Source organism: Pan paniscus, chromosome 2, assembly GCF_029289425.2.
Source record: "Pan paniscus chromosome 2, NHGRI_mPanPan1-v2.0_pri, whole genome shotgun sequence".
NCBI lineage: Eukaryota > Metazoa > Chordata > Mammalia > Primates > Hominidae > Pan > Pan paniscus.
The window spans coordinates 23,807,558-23,831,149 of NC_085926.1; the positions used below are offsets into that span (position 1 = coordinate 23,807,558).

A 23,592-nucleotide genomic window follows, 5' to 3' on the forward strand; every position below is an offset into this window, starting at 1 on the left:
ATGTGAAATTTTAAAACTATACAATGAAAAAAGAAAATGCGACCCACAGGCCAGGAAGGATTTCCTAAGTGTAGCTTCAAAATCACAAATCTTGACAATAAACTAAAGCAAATTTTATGTGAAATTAAAATTTTCTTCTTAATGGACAGGATATTTTCTTCTTTTTACCTCAAGATCTGAGTGTCTGGCAGAATGCATTGCACACTCTTCAGGAGTGGGGAGGCTGAATTGGCTATGCACATATATACTCTCTTGATAGAAGGAAGAAAGCCTCTGTTTACCAAGTTGCCCCCATTTTATTTAGCAATGAAATTGTAAGCCACATGACAATTCCCTTTCTCTAAGCATATGTAGGAGTAGAGTGTAGATCAGTGTTTTCTGAATATATTGTCTATATCAGAATTACTTGAGGCAGTTGTTAAAAATGGAAATTCCTCTTTTGTCCCTCTCCCCACTGTTTTGGTTTCTCTCTCTCTCTCTCTCTCTCTCTCTCTCTCTCTCTCTCTCTCTCTCTCTCTCTCTGTGTGTGTGTGTGTGTGTGTGTATGTATATATATAATTTTTCTTTTTAAACAAAACCTCTCTAGAGTGGAGTTTGGCAAAGTTATTTAGCAGAAGTCCAAGTAGTAAATATTCTAGGCGTCATAGGCCGTTTGATCTCTGTTAGAACCGTTCAACTCTACCCATAGTACAAAAGCAGCCATATACAATTCATAAATGAAAAAATGTGGTTGTGTTCCAATACAGCTTTATTACGGACACCGATTTCAATTTAATAATTCAATATAAAATTTATTAATAGTTTTCACGTGTCATAAGATACTAGTTTTCTTTAGATTTTTTTAATCACTTAAAAATGTGAAAACCTTTCTTAACTAGTAGACCAAACAGAAACAGGTTGAGGGCCTGATTTGGCCCATGTGAGTCATAGTTTGCCAACTCTTGCTCCTTAGGCAACTAAGGTTTTCAAACCAGTGCCCTAGCTTATCTGATAGTTAACTGTCATTCTCTGTATTATTTGGGGAAAATTCTTATGTCAGTAACATGAATTTTCAGTACCTGTGAGAGAAAGTAGTTCTTAATGGTCAGGAAGGGATAATTAAATAAATGTCTTACATAAATCTAGTTTAAGGTAAATGTAGTGTGAAATATTTGGTTTTTTAAATTCCTTTTAAGCCTATTCAAGAGTGGGTAATAGAGCTGGGTGCAGTGGCCCATTCCTGTAGTCCTAGCTACTTGGGAGGCTTGAGGTAGGAGGATTGCTTGAGGCTAGAAGTTTGAGTTCAGCCTGGGCAACATGGCAAGGCCACAGTCTCTTAAAAAAAAGAATGGGGCCAGGTGCAGTGGCTTGCACCTGTAATCCCAGCACTTTGGGAGGCCGAGGTGGGCAGATCACCTGAGGTCAGGAGTTTGAAACCAGCTGGCCAACATGGTGAAACCCCATCTTTACTAAAAATATAAAATTTATCCGGGTATGGTGGCGCATGCCTGTGGTCCCAGCTACTCGGGAGGCTGAGGCCCAGCAATCACTTGAACCCAGGGGGCAGAGGCTGCAGTGAACTGAGATCGTGCCACTGCACTCCAGCCTGGGCGACAGAGCGAGACTCCATCTCATCAAAAAAAAAAAAAAAGGGAATGGGTAATAGAGATGGAAAATGGAATGTTTAAGCTATATTTAATAAGTCTTGGAGTATACCATTTGAGATGGAATTGTTAAAGATGGGACATAGAGAAACAGTCGTTTTAACTGCCTATAGTAAAAATAGCTAGGTGTTTAGCTACTTTTTTTTTTCTTTTTAAATCGATTTATCAAGATGAATAAATAGCTGCTATCTTGAAATATTCTAAGGGCAGGGGCCAGGTAGGCTGTGCGAGGTCAGTATGTTAATCATGTTATTACACGTTTTAAGAAGATAAGCTAATTCTTGAAACTCACCAAAGAGGAATTCATTGTACAAAAGAATATAGTTTATCCCTAAATTTGATGGAATGGTCTTTGATTGATGTTATAAGAAGAATAGACTTATTTTCCCTTTGGTTCATCAGTAGGGCGATCATATAATTACTAATAATTACATCAGGGCAGTAGGCATAAACCAAGATTGTCTTGGGCAAACCAGGACATGTAGTGATCTTATACACCAGTCACATATAGTACTTTTAATATAAAGGGTAGATAAGTCTTTTAACTTCCTAGATGAAAAGAAGACATCCATTAATGTCATGACATCAGTAGTACGTAGTGAAAAGAGCATTTTCAAAGAAAAAAGGTGATAAACATTAGTATGATAACTATGACTGAAATGAAGCTTATTTTTACACCCTTAAGGGTAGAAATACCCTGTGGTATTAATATTTTTAAAAATATATTTCATATCTGTGTGTGTACATGTACTTTAAAAAAAAATTTTTTTTTTTTGAGACGGAGTCTCGCTCTGTCACCCAGGCTGGAGTGCAGTGGCGCGATCTCAGCTCACTGCAAGCTCCGTCTCCCAGGTTCATGCCATTCTCTTGCCTCAGCCTCCCGAGTAGCTGGGACTACAGGTGCCCACCACCACACTCGGCTAATTTTTTCTATTTTTTATTAGAGACGGGGTTTCACCGTGTTAGCCAGGATGGTCTCGATCTTCTGACCTCGTGATCCACCCACCTCGGGCTCCCAAAGTGCTGGGATTACAGGCGTGAGCCACCATGCTCAGCCTTAAAATTGTTATTTGGAAATAATGCACGTGATAGACAACTCAAAACAGTAGAAAGGGATATATAGAAAAAGTAAGTTTTCCCATTTCCAGCCCCAAAGGCAATAGCTGTTATCAGTTTCTTGTGCATCCTGTGTGAGTTACTTTAGATATACTTAATCTATAATAATAGATTATACACCCCTTTCCCCTACCTCCTTTTTTAAATAAACACAAGTGGTAACTTGCTGTAAACACTGTTCTGTACCTTGGTTTTTTAACTTCAGATATCTTGGACTTTCCCCAGTGTTTTCACAATAAACCTGTGCAGTAATTTCCTTATTTACAAACGAAGAAAGTCAGGCTCAGAGTTTAAAGTAACTTGCTTTAAGGAAAAACGTATATTAAATATCTAGGCTGGGCGTAATAGCTGATGCCTGTAATCCCAGCACTTTGGGAGGCCAAGGCGGATGGATCACTTGAGGTCAGGAGTTTGAGACCAGCCTGGCCAACATGATGAAACCTTGTCTCTCTTAAAAATACAAAAATTAGCTGGGTGTGGTGGCCACATGCTTGTAATTCCACCTTCTTGGGATGCTGAGGCAGGAGAATCACCTGAACTCGGAAGATGGAGGTTGCAGTGAGCTGAGATCGTGCCCCTGCACTCCAGCCTGCGTAGCAGAGTGAGACTCTGTCTCAAAACAAAAAACAAAAAACAAAAAACTCTAGCTAAGCAGGTACTTAGTAAATGTTAGTTTCCATCACGTTCTCTTACCCAAATATGTCCTTATGCTTAATAAGCTTGGAGGAAGATAATCACAATTTTAGAAAAAAAAAATACAATATACTTAAATGCCCACATAATGTGATATAATCAGTAACTACCTTGACAGTTCAGATATGGGAGAAATCAAGTGGTTTGGTTGGGGAAAACTTCATAGAAGAATATAGAGAGATTAGGAAAGAATTTAAACAGAAGGCCAAAAGGGAGGGCATCTAAGAAAGGAAGGAGGGAATAGCATTAGCAAGAAAGTCCTAACTGGAACCGAAGAGGGAGAGGTGTTGGTAAGCCAAGGGGGCCTAATAAGCAGTGAAGACCATGAGTTCATGTGGTCTTTAGTGAGTGGCTTCTTTCACTTAGTACAGTGTTCTCAAGGTTCATCCACGTTGTGTCATGTATCAGTACTTGATTTCTTTTTATGGCGGAATAATACATATTTCCTTGTAGGGATATACCATGTTTATCCATATGGTGGACATTTGGTTGTTTCCACCTTCAGCTGTTAAAATAATGTTGCCATGAACATTCATGTGCAAGTTTTTGCATGGCTATATTTTATTTTATTTTTTTAGGAACCTGGGAGTGGTTTTGCTGGGTCAGATGTTAATGATTACGTTTAACATTTTGAGGAGCTGCAAAACTGTTTTCCTAAGTGCATTGTTTTACATTCCCATCTAGCCAGTTCCCATCTTGCTATTATCCATGTTTTTTATTGTAGTTAGCCTAGTGAGTGTGAAGTGTTGTTTCATTGTGTCTTTGATTTTCTTTCTTTTTAAAAAAATTTTTAAATTTCTTTTTGAATTTTACTTTAAGTTTTGGGATACATGTGCAGAACGTGCAGGTTTGTTACATAGGTATACATGTGCCATGGTGATTTGCTGCACCTATCAACCTGTCATCTAGGTTTTAAGCCCCTCATGCATTAGGTGTTTGTTCTAATGCTCTCCCTCCCCTTATCCCTCACCCTCTGACAGGCCCTAGTGTGTGATGTTTCCCTCCCTGTGTCCATGTGTTTTCATTGCTCATCTCCCACTTATTTGTGAGAACATGCAGTGTTTGGTTTTCTGTTCCTGTGTTAATTTGCAGAGGATGATGGTTTCCAGCTTCATCCATGTTGCTGCAAAGAACATGAACTGATTCTTTTTTATGGCTGCATAGTATTCCATGGTGTATATGTGCCACGTTTTCTTTATCCAGTCTATCATTGATGGGAATTTGGGTTGGTTCTAAGCCTTTGGTATTGTAAATAGTGCTGCAATAAACATATGTGTGCAGTGTCTTTGTAGTAGAATTATTTATAATCCTTTGGGTATATACCCAGTAATGGAATTGCTGGGTCAAATGGTATTTCTGGCTCTAGATCCTTGAGGAATCGCCACACTGTCTCCAACAATGGTGTGTCTTTGATTTTCATTTTTAAAAAATGACATTCAGAATTGTATTTTTCTAATAGCAGTGATGTTGAACATCTTTTTCATGTGATTATTGGGTATCTTCATTGGATCAAAATTGACATATTCTCATTGGAAAAATGTCTTTTAGATATTTTGCCTGTTTTATTAATAAAATTCAGGCTTTTTAATGGCTGAATTTTAAAAGTTCTTATTTATCTATCTAATATATCAATCTATTAAGACAAGGTTTCACTATATTGCCCAGGCTGGTATTGAACTCCTGGCCTCAAGTGATTCTCCTGCCTCAGCCTCCCAAAGTGCTGGGATTACATGTGTGAGCCACTGTGCCTGGCCATTAAAAATTATTTTTATTCCAGATAAAAGTACTTTATTAGATGCATGATTTACAAGTGTTTTCTACCCTGTCTGTGGGTTGTCTTTTTATTTTCTTGATGGTATTGCTTGCAGTACAAAAGTTTGTGGTTTCAATGAAGTCCAGTTTACCTATTTTTCTTTTGTTGCATGTGTTTTGGAATTGTATTTAAGAAACCATTATCTACTCCTCTTTTTATTATTATTATTATTATTTTTTTTGAGATAGGGTCTTGTTCAGTCACCAGAGCAGTGGTGCAATCCTAGCTCACTGCAGCCTCAAACTCCTGAGCTCAGGTGATGGTCCTGCCTCAGCCAAGTAGCTGGGACTACATGCATGCACCACTGCATCTGGCACACCTGATTGGTTTTTTTTTTTTTGAGATAGGGTCTCTTTCTGTCACCCATGCCAGAGCTGTGTCATGATCATGGCTCTCTGCAGCCTCAGGCTCAAGCAGTCCTCCCACCTCAGCCTCTCCAGTAGCAGGGACTACAGATGTGCGCCACCACACCCAGCTTTTTTTTTTTTTTTTTTTTTTTAAGAGACAGGGTTTTGCTGTGTTGCCCATGAATTCCTGGGCCCAAGCAGTTTACCTGCCTCAGCCTCCCAAAGTGCTGGGATTACAGGCATGAGCCACCATGCCCAGCCTATTCCTATATTTTCTTCTAAGAGTTTCATACTTTTAGTTTTTCAATTTGGATCAGTAATCCATTTTGAGTTAATTTTTGTGTGTGGTGTGAGGAAGGGTTCAGTTTCATTTTTTTGTTTGTGGCTATTCTTTTGTTCCCAACACCATTTGATAAAAAAGACTATTCTGTCTCCATTGAGCTGATTTGGCACTCTTGTCAAAAATCAATTTACCCGTAAATGTAAGAGTTTATTTCTGGGCTCTTAATTAGGTTCCATTGATCTTTGTATCTATCCTTTTGCTGGTACTACAATGTCTTAATTTCTGTGGCTTCATAGTAAGTTTTGAAATTGAGAAGGAAGTCCTCTAGCTTCGTTCTTTTTAAAGATTGTTTGGCTATTCTATGTTCCTTGCATTTCCATATGAATTTTAGGATCCGCTTGTCAATTTCTGTTTTTCATTTTGTTTTTTTTTAAACAGTCCAGCTGGGGTTTTTACAGGGTTTATGTTGAATCTGTACACCAGTTTGAGAAGTATTCCCATATTAATTTTAGGCTGGGTACAGTGGCTCATGCCTACTATATTCCTAGCACTTTGAGAGACCAAGGTGGAAAGATCACTTGAGGCCAGGAGTTTGAGATGAGCCTGATTAACAAAGTGAGACCCTCTTCTCTATAAAGAATAAAATAAGCCAGCCATGGTGGTGCACATCTGTAGTGCCAGCTAGTCAAGAGGCTGAGGTGGGAAGATCAGTTGAGCCCAGGAGTTCGAGGCTGCAGCGATTGCCCCACTGCACTTCAGCCTGGGTGACAGAGGAGACCCTGTCTCTAAAAAATAAAAAAAAAATTAAAATTCAGATCTGTACAGTTTGGATGTTTGTCCCCTCCAAATCCTGTGTTGAATTGTGATCCCCAGCATTGGAGGTGGGGCCTGGTGGGAGGTGTTTGGGTCACAGGGACAGACCCTTCATGTATGGCTGGGTGCTGCTCTCACGGTAATGAGTGAGTTTTCACTTGCTTTGTTCATGCAAGATCTCATTGTTTAAACAATGTCTGGGACCTCCCCACTCTCTCATGCTCCCTTTCCTGTCATGTCACATGCCTGCTCTCCCTTCATCTTCTGCCATGAGTGGAAGCTTCCTGAGGCCTCACCAGAAGCAGATGCTGGCACTATGCTTCTTGTACAACCTGGAGAACCATGAGCTAAATAAACCTTTTTTCTTTATAAATTACCTAGCCTTAGATACTCCTTTATAGCAACACAAAATGGACTAACACATGATTCATGAACATTAAATGTCTTTTCAGTTATTTATATTTCCCTTAATTTATTTCAATGATGGTTTTTAGTCTGCAGTGTACATATTTTATGCTTATGTTAAATTTATTCTTATGTATTTTACTCAGATACTATTGTAAATTGAATTTTTAAAAATTACATTTTCTGATTACTCACCGGTAGTATATAGCGATGGTTGGTTTTTGTATATTAATTTTGTATCCTACAGCTTTGTTCAGCTTGTTTATTGGTCCTAAGAGCTTTTTAGTGGATTTGAGTTTTCTCTCTACAAGATCATGTCATCTGCAAATACAGATCATGTTACTTCTTTTCCAGTCTGAATACTTTTTATTTCTCTTTTTTCTTTTTTTGAGACAGGGTCTCACTTTGTCATCCAGACTGGAGTGCAGTGGTGCAATCTCAACTCAGTTTAGCTATGACCTTCTGGGCTCAAGCGATCCTCCCGCCTCAGCCTCCCCAGTAGCTGGGACTTACAGGCACGTGCCACTGCACCCAGCACACCCAGCTAGTTTTTTGTATTTTTGTAGAGCAGGGGTCTCACCATGTTGCCCAGGCTGGTCACGAACTCCTGGGTTCAAGTGATCCTCCCATCTTGGCGTCCCAGAGTGCTAGGATTATAGGCATGAGCCACCATGCCCAGCCTTATTTTGTTTTTTTGTTTTGTTTTGTTTTGAGATGGAGTTTCACTCTTGTTACCCAGGCTGGAATGCAATGACATGATCTCGGCTCACCACAACCTCCGCCTCCTGAGTTCAAGTGATTCTCCTGCCTCAGCCTCCCGAGTAGCTGGGATTACAGGCATGCGGCACCACACCCAGCTAATTTTATTTTTTGTTGGTCAGGCTGGTCTCGAACTCCCAACCTCAGGTGATCTGCCCACCTTGGCCTCCCAGAGTGCTGGGATTACAGGCGTGAGCCACCGCGCCCGGCTGCCTTATTTCTTTTTCTTGCTATAATTCACCTGGCTACAACTTCCAGTAAAATATTGAGTAGAAGTAGTAAGGGTATCAAGTTCTTTTGCTCTGAAAAAAATGAAAAATAAAATAAGTAGTAGTGAGGGTGGACATGTTTGTCTTGTTCCTCATCTTAGTCCTCAGAAATCATTTTCTTGTCACCATTAAGTATGGTGTTGGCTGTGGGTTTATCATTAGTGTCTGTTTAAGAGCCAAGCATTTTAATTTTGATGAAGCCCAGTTTGTCAGTTTTTTTGTGTGTGATTCATGCTTTTGTCTCCTCAGAAATCTGCCTACCTAAAGATTACAAAGATTTTTCTTCTGTTTTTTTTTTTAATATAAGTTTTATGGTTTTAGCTGTTAAATTTAGGTCTCTTCATTTCTGTTCACAATTCAGTCTTTAAATGCATATAGGAGAGTTGGAGGGGAGAGGAGACACTTGTCCCTCTTAACTTGTTTCTTGGTAATGAGTGAATTGGTGAAAATAACTACATGTACACCTGTAGTCTTGCTATGTACAGGTTTTGCATTTGGTAGTCTGCCAGTGCTCAAAAATTCCTGGTGGTGGTTTTTCAGGGATACCACCCAGTGACCATCTGTGGTGGTCATATGTTATTTGTTCACCCAACATCCCCCTGGGGTACCAACACTCCTCATTTTATAATAATTCGTTTTATCCATATGGTTCAAGTGGGTCTTTTTTTACCCTCCAGTGGTGATGGGCTGACCCAAGCCCAGGCCCATCAGAATGCTTTATCTTGGTCAGGCATGGTGGCTCATGCCTGTAATCCCAGCACTTTGGGAGGCCAAGTTGCATGGAACACCTGAGGTCAGGAGTTTGAGATCAGTCTGGCCAACATGGCGAAACCCCACGTCTACTAAAAATAGAAAAATTAACCGATTGTGGTAGTGCATGCCTATAGTCCCAGCTACTCGGGAGGCTGAGGCAGGAGAATCACTTGAACCTGAGAGGCAGAGGTTGCAGTGAGCCAAAATTGCACCTGGGCAACAGAGAGAGACTCAGTCTCAAAAAAAAAAAGCTTTATGCATCTACCCACAGTGATTGGTTCAGAGAGGGTATTTAACTTAATCTGAACTGATGAGAGATATACCAAAGTATTTGGGAGGGATGTTTTTAAAGCTTACCTCTTTTCCTGAGATATATTATCTTTTCCAAGCTATCCTATGTGGAGAGCCAGTCTCAAAATGAAGTCAACCCAAAATTGAGGGGTTAGTGAGAAACTCTTAATGACACTGTCTATCCCTTCGGGTCCATCCTTGGCCTGAAGCCCTCTCATGGCCTTTTTGATGATGTGGGCCAGTTTATCTTTTGGCCCAGTCTCTTTTGAGTCAGGTATCTATACTTGTAACAGAAAAAGCCCTAACTAATAAGCTATTAGTCTTCTTGAATAAATTTTTAATATGTAGGAGTTACAAATACATTAGGCTCTGTCTTATTAATGGACAGTAACTTTTGTGTGTGCTCTTGGCAGTGGCAGCTCCTTGTGGCTTTAAAGAAATTCTGTTAAATACGTAGGATTATGATACTGTTTTGTGGAAGGCTGAATTTAAGTCCTAAGGTTACATGAGAATTCACTGAGAAGCATATCTTTAAATGTCTGCTTTTAATGAAGATATAGATTAATTATTCACTTGACAAACTTGTTGGTATTTTATGGGAGAATTCAGTGCATATAGAGGCTTCAAAAGGCAGATCGTCCACTGACAGGTTAGGATTCTCAAGTGTAATTTTTTATTACTTTAGAGCCGTAATTATTTTGTGAGAGACAGTATCTTTGAATTAAAATGAGAAATGTTTTTCAACTTAGAGATTCAACTCATTTCAGGGATGTGTTTAATCCAAAAATATAGAGTTCATTATGTAGTGGTGAAATTAAAACATTTATTAAAAGCAGTCTTTGGGTTTAAATAGGTAGATCTCAAAAGTGTCTTTTTCCTTCTTATTGGTTAACTAAGGGACACAAATACACAACCTTCTCTAGGAAACACTTCTACCATTCTTACTAGTTTATGTTTTAATTTTTCAATTTTATTAAATTAGTACATCTTGATACGTTAATTTTCATATTGTTTCATTTCATTATAATACCTTCATTAGTTATATGGGATTTTACTATGTTAATTTTAACCTTTAAAGTGAAAAGACTAACTGTTGATTATTGGAAAGCAAAAATATAGCTTTAGATTTTTGTGACAGCTGTTATTAATACATAGTTAAGCAGTCATTATTTCTTTGGAAGAGTTAGCACTTGTTCCTTAAAAATAATTGTATGCATAGAAATAGTGCTTTAGGCCGGGCGCGGTGGCTCACACCTGTAATCCCAGCACTTTGGGAGGCCGAGGTGGGCGGATCACGAGGTCAGGAGATCGAGAGCATCCTGGCTAACATGATGAAACCCCGTCTCTACTAAAAATACAAAAAAATTAGCTGGGCGTGGTGGTGGGCGCCTGTAGTCCCAGCTACTCAGGAGGCTGAGGCAGGAGAATGGCGTGAACCCGGGAGGCGGAGCTTGCAGTGAGCCGAGATCACGCCACTGCACTCCAGCCTGGGCGACAGAGCAAGACTCCGTCTCAAAAAAATAAAAATAAAAAATAAAAAAAAGAAGTAGTGCTTTAGGGCTTAAAGGCACTTACATAGCTTATTTCCTTCAAGGTTCAGTTCCGTGAGGTGTGGTATGTGGAATAGCATTAGCTGTGTTTTCCAGATGAGGAAACTGAGGACTGAACTGGAATTTGCGTGCTGTTCAGATTTTTTAAGTTCCCTGTGTGGTTTTTCTTTTCTTTTCTTTTTTTGAGACAGAGTCTCGCTCTGTAGCCCGGAGTGCAGTGGCATGATCTCGGCTCACTGCAACCTCCACCTCCTGGGTTCAAGCAATTCTCCTGCCTCAGCCTCCCGAGTAACTGGGATTACAGGCGGGTACCAACATGCCTTGCTAATTTTTTTTGTATTTTTAGTAGAGACAGGGTTTCACCATATTGGCCAGGCTGGTCTCAAACTCCTGACCTTGTGATCCACCCACCTTGGCCTCCCAAAATGCTGGGATTACAGGCATGAGCCCAGCTGTGGTTTCTTATATCATACTGTTAAGTGTACTTTTAAAGCTTTAAAAAGCAGTGTTAACCCTTTCTTAAAACAGATTTCAGGGAAGACAGACGTTTAAAACATTAGCCTTCTCTCCCCATCTGGAGTATGGTTTGGAAGTCATTGCTTTGTAGTAAGGCATTATTTTCCTGGTACATTGCCAAGGACCAACAACTGTTAAATCAACAAACTAAGATTTTCTTCTAGATTTGTATCGGATTGTGGCTTTGCTTTCTCCCTTTCATCACCCATTAATGCTTAGTAAAGCCACTATGGACCTCACATATCTAAACCCTTCCCTGAAATGCATCTCTCTTTTCATACCACTCCAATGGGAACTCCTGTTGATTTGTTTCTGGGCCCTGACAGATTAGCAGGAAAAGAAAGTGCTTTAGAAAAGTGAGAGGGGAGTTCAGAGGTTAGAGGGGAATCAGAAAATTAATGTCATGATTATCAAGAATGTTTCCAGAAGGCAGGGCTCATCAGTCCTTGACAAAAAGGCTGATGAAAAAAATGGAGTTGAGTGCAGCCGATCACCTCAGTAATCCTAGCAGTTTGGCAAGCTGAGGCAGGAGGATCACTTAAGTCCCGGATTTTGAGGTTGCAGTGCGCTGTGATCACAACGCTGCATTCGGCCTGGGTGACAGAGCTAGGCTGTCTCTTAAAAAAAAAAAAAAAAAAAAAAAAAAAAAAGAATGAGAAATGCCATTTAATTTTGAGCCTGGCAGGTCTTTGGTGACTTTTGAGACTAGTTTACTGTGGAATGTTGAGGTAAAGTAGGACTGAATCACATGTAGAGGGATTTGTGTGTATTTAGGAGGAGCATCAGGAAATTGGCACTGAAGGGCAGGAGAAAGCTGGCCCAGCAGCCTGGAGGGGTAGAGGTGTTCAGGAGTATGTTTTAGAGTCTGGTGGGTTTTTTTTTCTTTCTGCATAGGAAAGTTTGAACTTTTTGTAACCAAGTGTTCTATTCACTGTTAAAGTAAAAGAGGAATTAGGTAAAGACCACATGTTTATCTTAGAAAGAAGCACACATTTTTGTGAAATGAAAGAAGAGAGGAGTGAAAATAGAAATTTTCATGTGGGAAGAATTGAAGTTGAGGTAGCAAGGAATACCAAGACAACTGAGAAGTCCTTATAAAGAACACATTCAGTACTTTTAAGATGTTATTTTCCAAAACATACACTTTTGGGTTGCCTGTCAGACTGGAGATGTATGCCTGTCGAGTCACGTTACACTGAATTTATTTAGGAAATAGTCTGACATACAGAAGTTTCACTTCTCCTGCCACTTGTGAAGGATTTGTCTCATTGGTGTGGTGTCAGCCTGGTGAGATAGGACTTGCTTGTGGTTTGGAAGCTGTCTGTGGGCAACTCCAAGAGCTGTTGTGCTCTGCCTCTTTATGAACCTTCTGTGCTTATGGAAATGGTTCCCAGCGTGTGCTCCTCAGGAATGAGTCTGAGTGACAGAGGTGCCAGTAGGCTATAAGATGGTAGCAATGACCTTAGCTAGTCTTTTTTGTTTGTTTTGTTTTGAGACAGAGTCTCGCTCCGTTGCCCAGGCTGGAGTGCAGTGGTGCGATCTCGGCTCACTGCAACCTCTGTCACCCAGGTTCAACCTCTGTCACCCAGGTTCATGCCACCGTGCCTGGCTAATTTTTGTATTTTTGTTGGAGATGGGGTTTCACCATATTGGCCTGGCTGACCTTAGCTAGTCTTTCTTAAGAGGCTGGGAGCCTGAGGACAGTTGAGAGGTACTGAGCTAGTTAAACCTCAGGCGCTTTCCCTGCGAAGGCTCTATGGCAGATACCACTTGGGGCTATAGAAGCTGTTACCTACAGTGTAAATTCTGGATTTCAATGCAGAGGGCAGACATAGGGCTACTAATTTTATTTTGTTTTGCAAGGACATTGAAAAAAAGTCATTGTTTACTGTCGTCAGCATTTTATAAAAGGGAAGATACTTTTTAATCACAAAATATGAAGAAGTTTATTATTTGTTTTTTGAGATGGAGTCTCGCTCTGTCATCCAGGCTGGAGTGCAATGGCATGATCTCGGCTCACTGCAACCTCTGCCTCCTGGGTTCAAGCAATTCTCCTGCCTCAGCCTCCCGAGTAGCTGGGATTACAGGCATGCGCCACCACGCCCAGCTGATTTTTGTATTTTTTGTAGAGACAGGATTTCGCCATGTTGGTCAGGCTGGTCTTGAACTCCTCACCTCAGATGATCCACCCACCTTGGCCTCCCAAAGTGCTAGGATTACAGGAGTGACCCACTGCGCCCGGCCAGGAACTTTATGAGAATGAAAGACAAACCTTTATATTGAGTAAATTAAAATTTATGAAAAAAATGTAATGCTTTCTCTTCTTCTTACCACTCGTGTGTAAGAACAACTGACCTGCAGCACGGAAGCTATTCATTTTTGAGAAACTTGTCCTAAATACTTGTCCTCCCTCCTCCCCACTTTCTCACAAGTAAAAGAAAGGGAGCTTGAAAGCTGGCATGCTATCTGCTTACATGTGAGGGAGAGGAGGGTTGCCCATAGGAAATTTTTATATTGGGCCCATTTCTAAGCCACCCTCACTTGAGCTCGTCTTTAACAGTTTACCTCATATCAAATACCTCGTATTTTAATCATTTATTGTTGGACAGTCCCCCACCCCCCAATTTGGCTGGTAGTTTTATGAGAAAAGGCATTAATTTTTACCATTTTTGTGTATCTTACTAGAATTTTGCCATATTCATTAAATGGAACTGATTGCTAGTCTAAACTTACTACCAGTTACCTCACTAAACACTCCTGGCCAAACAGTATCTAGTGCCAGCTCTAGTTCAGCCTGCCTTTGCCTGAGGCCAGATCCTTCTGCTCTGCGCATGGAAGCTGGTTGAGAGGAAGTGATGTTTAATCCTTGACCTACTTTTCATCTTCCCAGAGAGTAATGTGCCTGCAGCTGTTCTTTCACTCTCTTGTTAAATTCTTGCTTTCTTTTACTCCTTAAGGGAGGTATGAGGCATGGAAATTTTCCTCCATCTCCAACATTGCTACCTCCTCACTTCACCTGAGCACATGCCCCATGACTCTCCATATTACCTGCTCCCACCCTTGTGACTTTGATATCCATGTGGATGACCCGTATCTATCTGCTTACCAGTGTCTCCTTACCAGGTTCTTCATCCAGAAACATTAGCCCAAATGAAGCTTCACTCACCTGAGCAACAGTTGGCCATGCCATAGCAAATGGAGTGGCCTTTGTAATACAGAGATTTGAGTCCAGTCTTTGCCAGTTAGCAGCTGAATGACCTTAAGTTAAGGTTAATTACTTAAAGTCTCTGGGCCTCAGTTTCCTCTAATGCAAAACAGAGATATTCTCTCCAAAATGGTGTTGAAGAACTTGCTGTGGCTTTGCCTTACCCAGTTCATTGAGGGTAAACTGTCTTCCCTGGTTTTTAAAGCCCTTAATGATTTGGCCTCAACCTGCCCATCCAGCAGGCAAAATTCTTTGGTACCTAGCATAGTATTGAACAAATACTAAGTACGAATATGTATTTTTATTGGTTTATTATATTATTATAAAGCATATAAGGATTTATTTCGTACTCTCATTGTTTCATGCCTAACAGTCCCGACTGCTGGAGCCACTGAAATTTTCATTTACTTTGTTTTGAAGAAGCAGTTCAGAACCATGTCCTGTGTGCAGGTTTTGCACACAGCAGATGTGTAAGGATGTCTTGAAATAAGGGATGGTTCTTCTGACATTGCTGAAGGAGAAAATCATTTTGCTCTACCAGACTGAAATTCAGAGCTCAGCCCTTTGCTGCCAGCTTGCTCTCACAGCTGTCTGTCCTTGGCTTCTGGGTGCTTTCACCTTGGCTAGATGAAGATGAACGTTCTGACCCGCTCAGGTTTCTGTAGGGTTGAGACTCTGCTGCCACTACTGCTCCTTTGATGCTGGTGACTGCACCTCACTAAGTTAGCTGTTCGGCTAGACAAATCTTTAGCGCTCTGGTTTTACCTTTTTAGCAATGTTTTAGCTGGTATGCTTCCTTGTGGCTTTGTGGGGCTCATTGTTAATGGAAGCGCACATTAACAAAACACTAAAATGGCCAAACATCAACAATGACTTTAGTTAACAAAATTCTGAGAGAGGTACAATTAGTAGTCAGAAATGGACTGTATTAAAGTGGCTATCCTATGAGTTTATCTTGATACTATCTTACCTCATGCTTACATGATGTTGAATGTGCCTTGTATCTAAAGCTGTGGGTCCTGGCTCTTAACAACAAGCACAACCCAACCAAGGTATCAAGTGAACTGACTAAAAGTATTCATTTTGCTTAAATGTGTTTCTTTCCCATACACTTACCCCTTTATTTGCTATAAGCCATAAACATTGAAATGGTGTTTTTTAAAGAATATGAAGCCTTATTTTTTAACTTCTTGAAATAAAACTAGGTAGTACCTAAAATAGCATGTACACTATATTTAAACTATTGCATATAATAGTAAATGAATTCATTAGGCATGTAACTAATGGTGAACATTCTTTGAACTAAAATGAAGGTACATGATTTGATTGTTTTTCGAAATGTTAATATATATAAACAGACAAGGAGATATATATATGTAAAGTCACATTTTATTTATTTAGTAAGTGATGACTCCACCAAATGCTACACAGCCATGCTTGGAGTGATGCTTGGGATGTCTATTTAACAATACCGCAGGGAGACTGCACAGGCCAGAAAGAGACAGTTTGCATTCCCTTCTGCTCCTTAAAGGTAGAATGTAGACATCTTATTTGTATATGTGTTGATGCCTTCAGAGGATCTGTGGTTTATTGATAACTCTTTAGTATTGTTACTATGAAGTAGTTATGATTTCCCCAGAGACAATTTTGTTTCCATTGCCCGTGCTCTCGTCCAGGTTGTTAGACCTCCTATAGCCTCTTTAATTAGGCTCTCTGCTTCACTTATTGAAGGCTCTAAGTAGCTTCTTGTTTCTGAATTGTTTGATGTTTTCAGTGTTTGGAGTTACCTATTTCTGAAGACAGTGACTAGTTTTCTGTTACCTCACTCCTGATACGGAAGGGAGACAGGGAAGTGCTGGGAGGAGAAGGGTGGGTCCCTGGCGAGGGCTCCACCCCCGGGCCTGTGCCCACAGACCTAGGTGAAGACAGGCACTCCTGCCTTCACGTCCAAATGTTGCATTTCCCGAGACCACTTTGACCCGCCATGCCCCCATTCTGTGCCTATAAAAACCCCAAGACCCTAGCAGGAAGACACACAAGCTGGATGCCGAGAGAAGCACATTGGCGAAGGAATACACAGGTGGATGGACGTCGAGAGGAATGCACTGGTGTAGGAGCACACTGGGATGCCAGCAGGCCATCGACTGGTGGAATGACACAAAGTTTGGCTGGGGCAGTTGGAGAAGAGTTGGGCCACCAAGCGGCCAGACTCCAGGGGAAAACCATTTCCCTTCTGGCTGCCCTATCTGCTGAGAGCTGCTTCCACTCAATAAAACCTCGCACTCATTCTCCAAGCCCACATGTGATCCTATTCTTCTGGTATGCCAAAGCCGGGATACAGAAAGCCCTCTGTCCTTGCCATAAGGCAGGGGTCTAATTGAGCTGGTTAACAGAAGCCGCCTATGGACGGCTAAACTAAAAGAGCATCCTGTAACATATGCCCACTGGGGCTTCAGCTGTAAACATTTACCCCTAGACACTGCCGTGGGGTCGGCGCCTCACAGCCCGCCTGTCTGTATGCTCCCCTAGAGGTTTGAGCAGCGGGACACTGAAGAAGTGAGCCACACCCCCATCACACACCCACAAGTGGGACAAGGGAACCTTTCCCATTTCACTGCTGTGACAGTGCAAAGCTATTAAAATCTGAATTGCTTAGCAGGCATGTAAGGTCCTCTCTGCTCTGGTCTCATTTAGTCTTTCAGGTTCCATCTTCACCTTCATTTCTGCAGGAGAAACACATCTCTGTACCAAAAGTTCTTCGGTTTGGTCACCCTTTCTCCTGAAAAAAACCTATTAAGCTCTGTAAGCCTAACTTAGATACCATTACACTGTGAAACCTTCTCAGTTTTCCATAGAATACATTTCTGTGTTCTGTCTGTTCCTTTGAAAACATTTTTTTAGTTTGTATTGTACTATATATGGTGCAGTGTGAAATGAACTATATGTCCCTGGCATATAGTTATCCCTGAACTATATGTGCTGAATCTATAATATTAAGCTAATATGTTATGCTTGATTTCTGGGGACCAAGTAGATGATCATTTGGAAAAATATACCACCATTGTGCATGGCAGAGGAACTTCATTTGGTAAAGAATTGTGTCACATGGTTATAGGTTGTAAGATACTATCTTTTTCCTTTCCGTCTTATCTTTCTTATTATTTATTTTTTGAGACAGAGTCTTGCTCTGTCACCCAGGTTGGCATGTAGTGGTGCCATCACGGCTTACTGCAGCCTCAAACTCCTGGGCTCAGGCATTTCTCCCACCTCAGCCTTCCAAGTAGCTGGGGCTACAGGCATGCACCACGAAACTCAGCTAATTTTTTAATTTTTTGTAGAGACAGGGTTTCCCTGTGTTGCCTAGGCTGGTCTTGAACTTGCGACCTCAAGCAATCCTCCCACCTTGGCCTCCCAATAGTTTTCATTTTTATTGAAATTATACACTAACATAGTTTAAAGGCTTTAATATTTCTTTGTTTGTTAAAAAAAAAAAAAACTATTCCCAGCATTTTGCTCTCTAGTGGCAACTACTTGTACCTCGTTGAGCCGAGTACTTTGTTGTTTATATCCTGTTTTTAGGTATATACTCATATTACTTTATATTTCAGTTTTTACCAATAACTCTTGATTCATGACAATGGATGATGACAACTTAGTTCTTTCCTACCCAGTCACACTCTTCCTTTATCCTGTTTTGCTTAGATCAATGTTGATAAAATATTCACTGTTTATATTATGTGAGCATTATTCACATGTGGTTACTTTTCCTTCCTTGCTTGACTACCTCCCTCCCCAAGTTATTCTCTCACCTTTTCTCCTCTCCCTTTCTCCCTTCTGTGCCCTTCCCTACCCACTACATATATATACTTGTCACAAATTCAACCCCAGATGCCTTCACAATTATCTAAAAGTCCTCAAAAGACATTCAGATGCATAGGTTTTATATAAATTTTATTTTATTTTTTATTTTTTTGAGACGGAGTTTCGCTCTTGTTGCCCAGGCTGGAGTGCAGTGGCGCGATCTCAACTCACCGCAACCTCCGCCTTCTGGGTTCAAGTGATTCTGCTGCCTCAGCCTCCCAAGTAGCTGAGATTACAGGCATGCGCCACCACGCCTGGCTAATTTTCTATTTTTAGTAGAGATGGGGTTTCTCCATGTTGGTCAGGCTGGTCTCAAACTCCCGACCTCAGGTCATCCCCCCACCTCAGCCTCCCAAAGTGCTGGGATTACAGGCGTGAACCACCGCGCCCAGCCTGAATTTTATCTTTTTTGAAGAAATCTCTCCCCAGAGCCATCTGACCTCTTCTGGTTTTAACAGGCTACCTGCTAATTCTGTTTACAGCTGTCATACCGGATTCTCTTGTCACTGTCTTTTGGGGAATTCTCTTTACTATTCTACATAGAAGTTTTGTTTCCTTTATCTTTTTCTTGTTTATGCCCTTATTTTGCAGAGTACATCCCTCAGTAACTTCCTGGAAAAGGATTCTTGGGAGATAATTTTTTAGAGACCTCAAGTATCTGAAAAGATCTCTGTTCTTCCCTAGCACTTGATTGATAGTTTGTCTGGTGTGGAATTTGTATTGGAAATCATTTTGAAGGCATTGCTTCAGTGCCAGCTTACTCCCACTATTGCTTTTGAAATCTGAAGCCCGCTGATTTGGGGTTTCTTACACATTACTTTTTTTTTTCTCCCTGGAAACTTGATGTGCCACCTTGTGTAGGTCAGTTTTCCTCCAATGTACTGTGCCTTTTCAATGCGGAAACTCATGGCCTGGTAAGTTTTAAGTTATTTTGGACCTCCTCTCTGTTTACCCTTTCTGGATCACTCTCACTATTCAAATCTTTGTCCTTCCTATGGTCCTTTAATTGTTGTATCTTTTCTGTCCTATTTGCAGCCTTTCTTCTACTTTCTTGGGAGATTTCAACTTCATCTTTTATTGAGTTTTTGAAATCTTTTGTTTGTTTGCTTGCTTTTGTTTTTAATTTTCAAAAGCTACTTTTTCTCCTCTGAATGTTATTTTGTTTTAGCTTTATTCTTTTTTCATAAGTGCAATGTATTCTGTCTCTCTGGATATTAATAAGTTTATTTTGAAATTCTCCCTATAATTTCTGTTTTCTGTAGTTGGCTATCTTCTAGTTTGTTTTGATTTTTGATTTTTATGTTAGAAAAGAACCATGTTCCTCAGTTATCTGTTCCTTAGTTAGAAAGGTCTTTCCTCTGAGTCGCTCATATTCCCCAGAAGAGACTGCCTGGAGGGCGAAGGCCGGCCTGTGTTCTGGGAGCTGAGTGGAGAAAGAAAACTGGGGTCTTACTGTCCTGCATGCATAAGCTCTTTTTCAGTGCAGCACCTCTGCCCTCATCCATGTTAATGACCACTGGTGCAGAGACCCTCTGTTTCAACTTCTGAAAATAAATTTCACACTGTCAGGATTTCTCTTTCTTTGTAACAAATTACTGCAAATTTAGCAGCCCAAAACAATACACACATTTATATCTCACAGTTACTGTGGGTCAGGAATCCAGGCATAGCTTAGCTGAGCCCTCTGCTCAGGGTCTCTCTTGGCTGTAGTCAAGGAGTCAGCTGGCCTGTGTCCTCATCTGTAGCTCTAACAAGGTCACATAGTTGTTGACGGAATTCAGTTCCTTGCAGCTATGGGACTGAGGCCCAGGCAACTCCTAGAGGCCGCTCATAGTTCTCTAGCCCTTTTCTTAGGTAGTTTATGTCATAGGAGCTTGCTTCTTCAAGGCTAGCAGGAGACTCTTCAGTCAGTTAAGACTTAGTCCTTTTTTTGAGATGGAGTCTCACTCTGTCACTCACCTAGGCCGGAGTGCAGTGGTGCAATCTCGGCTCACTGCAGCCTCAACTTCCTAGGGCTCAGGTGATCCTCCCGCCTTAGCCTCCCGAGTAACTGCGATGACAGGTACATGCCACCATGCCCGGCTGTGTTTTGTATTTTTTTAGAGATGAGGTCTCACAATGTTGCCCATGCTGGTCCCTAACTCCTGGGCTCAAGCAATCTGCCTGCCTCGGACTTCCAAAGTGCTGGCTCACACCTGTGAGCACTTGGCTGGAATAGGACATGTTTGTAAGTCAGCACCCTTCTCTGTTTGGGGATAATGCTTTGGACTTCTTGGTATTAAATGACTGTTTGAATCGTTTTAGAGACCAACTGATACCAACATGAAGTAGCATATGACTCTGCCGTCTGTTAACTTACAAGCCAGTTTCGTGCCTGACCAGTGGCCACCAGTATTTGCTTACCAGTCATTCTAGGCTTGTTACGTTTAAGGTAGCTGTGAAATGTCCCACATCAGCCCTCTATCTGTGGGCCTCTTAGCTGCTGCTGCTGCAGCATCTAGCTTTTTGAAAGCTATTGTCTACTGCTCAGCTAGAAGGGTGTGTGTAGACAGCAGGACCAAGGATTCGCCTGGGTGAAAGAGTTGGCAATGAGAAAGCAACCAGACCCTCCCCTCCAAGCCCAGCCCTGTATTTGACATGCAGGGCATAACCTCACTCATTCAGTCTCTCAGCCCTATGCAAATATAAACAGCCTTCCTCTTGTCTCTCCAGGCCAGCTGGGGCCAAGAAAGAAGCCAGTGATTCCCCCAAGTGCAGTAAATAGCTCTCCTCACCTCCTGACCCTGTTATTTCCTGGTAGTTCTGAGTTGTGGATCCTGCAGTGGAGAGGGAGGGAACAAAGAAGTTGCAGAGGCCTCAGCTTCACAGAGCATTGAGCAGTGGGTGATATTGTATCCTCAGGCAGGGGTTGACCTCACATTTCAGTGCAGGTCATTCTAATGACTGCTGGACCTCCCAGTGCCACTGTGAACTAGAATGGAATAGAGTGAAGTGGATCTGAATTCCTGGACTGTGGGACCAACCTAACTTCTGAGCTGGAGAAAGTAGGTCTCATGTTCTATACCTGCTTTTTTTAGCTCTAGGGGGAAAAAAGAATTGTGCATCTTTCTTGTTCTCTTTGCAGCTTAGGGGCATAACATTTGGACTGTAATTGAACTGATGCTTGTTTCCCCAAAATGTCTTTGGTTTTCATTAAGGTGGAGGATTCTCTGCATTTTTGGAGTTGTCACATTATTATCGAAATTCCTCTCCACACTAAGTACTGTGTGTGGTATGCTTTTATTTTCACCTAATTCATTTCTGCAAATAAAGTGATTTAATTTTTGGTATTAAGAAATTTTAATAACACCTTTTGGCAGATCACAAGATTTTCTTGTTCTTATTTAATCCTGGCTTCCATCCAAATGTGAAAGAGAAATGAAATAATAAGGTAGGAAAGGCAGACCAGTAAATGTGATTAAACAACTTTTGTGTTGAGTCCAAAAACAGGTAAATTTATTTTAAGCTTCATGGGTGTAGTAAAAATATATCACCTCAAGAAAACCTGGATTGCCATTAGCCAGAACTGACTTCCAGGCTTTCTGACTTTGTACAAACAAATCACTTATTCCTGAATCCTTCTCCTCATCTTTTTTTTTTTTTCCTCTTTGTTTTTTAAATGTATGTATTTATTTTGTATTACTTTCTTCTTGTCCTTTTTATATTTTATGTATTTTATTTTCCTCATCTTTAAAATGGATAAATGTTACCTTTCCTGATTCAAAGATTCTAGGCAAAGATCAAAAGAAGTCAAAGTTTATGAAGGAACTTTGAAAATTATATATTTCTCTGCAAATGTGTTAGGGTACTTTTCTGTCTTTGATTTATGTTGGTTCTTGGAGTGATACTTTAGATGTACAAATAGTAGGTCAGAACAAACCTGTATGTAATAAATTCTGGAGAATTGAGTTCAAACTTTGGTTTTGCTTATATTTGGATAAATTATCAACTTTGTTGAGGTGTAATTTACACACAATTAAATTCACCCATTTCAAATCTTCCATGTGTTTTGACTGTTTAGATAAATTGACAAATAATTATCTTAGATAACAGTTGGTATTTCTACATTAAAGAAGGGAGAAAGAGCACCCTCTTTTGGCAAAAGTTTCTCCTGTGTGGGCTCTCTGGTCCCCCTGTCTCATTTCAAAAGCAGATTTGCATCCTGCTGTTGGAGTAAACTTGAGCTCTTTCATTTATACTGGTGCAGGTTTTGTAGTCTCTTAGAGATTCAGTATGTCAGTCCCATGTCTGAGAGCAAAGGAGAAGGAAGAGGGTAGGAAAGAGCACCTGAATTGAATAGAGAGGAGGGAGCAGAGAAGGCAAAACAGTGAGATAGTGTCCATTTAGTCTGAGTATTTCCAAATTTTCCAATAAAATGTCAGTGGAAGCTTTTATCATAAGGCCAAAATCTGTCCTTCAGTGTGACCACAGAGCCACAGGAGACCCAAACCCCTTGTAGTCACTGATGATTTTCATTGGACTATAGATGGGAATGGCAGCAGTCATAAATATTTCCTATGAATGAGTGTTCTAGATATTTTTTACCCAAAGATGTAGCATATCAGTGGGTCACTATTGAAAACATGTTTGGAATGAAGCAGGAAAATAAGTCAAAAGATCTCCCCTCAGTTCCTAAGCAACTTTGTTGTAAAAATAACTGTGAAAACTGGGCTTAAATGAAACACACGTTCGAATGGCTGGAGTAAGAATATTGACAGCCCAGACTCAGTATCCCCCCACTTTGCAAGTCCTTAAAGCATTGGCTTTCTACTCAGAAACGCTGCTTACCCTAGGGTGACCATAGTTACTTTTATTTTTTATTTTTATTTATTTATTTATTTTTAGATGGAGTCTCCCTCTGTTGCCTAGGCTGGAGTGCACTGACACGATCTCGCTCACTGCAACCCCCACCTCCTGGGTTCAAGCTATTCTCCTGCCTCAGCCTCCCGAGTAGCTGGGACTACAGGCGCCCACTAACACACCCAGCTAATTTTTGAATTTTTATTAGAGATGGGGTTTCACCATATTGGCCAGGCTGGTCTCGATCTCCTGACCTTGTGATCCGCCTGCCTCAGCCTCCCAAAGTGCTGGGATTATAGCCATGAGTCACCATGCCTGGCCACTTTTACTTTCTCTTATTACTTTACTTTCTACATTAATAGGTAGATTAGATTCCATCTCTTCTACCTTTATTTTGTCCTTCAGAATAGAAATTGGGAAGTAAACACAGTGTTTT

At 40.8% G+C, this 23,592-nt stretch overlaps 1 protein-coding gene across 4 annotated transcripts in view; it reads left to right on the forward strand.

The window, feature by feature from the left end:
- The window catches only part of UBE2E1 (ubiquitin conjugating enzyme E2 E1), an 83,691-nt gene that overhangs the window by 39,198 nt on the left and 20,901 nt on the right, over positions 1-23,592 (forward strand). The window lies entirely within an intron of this gene.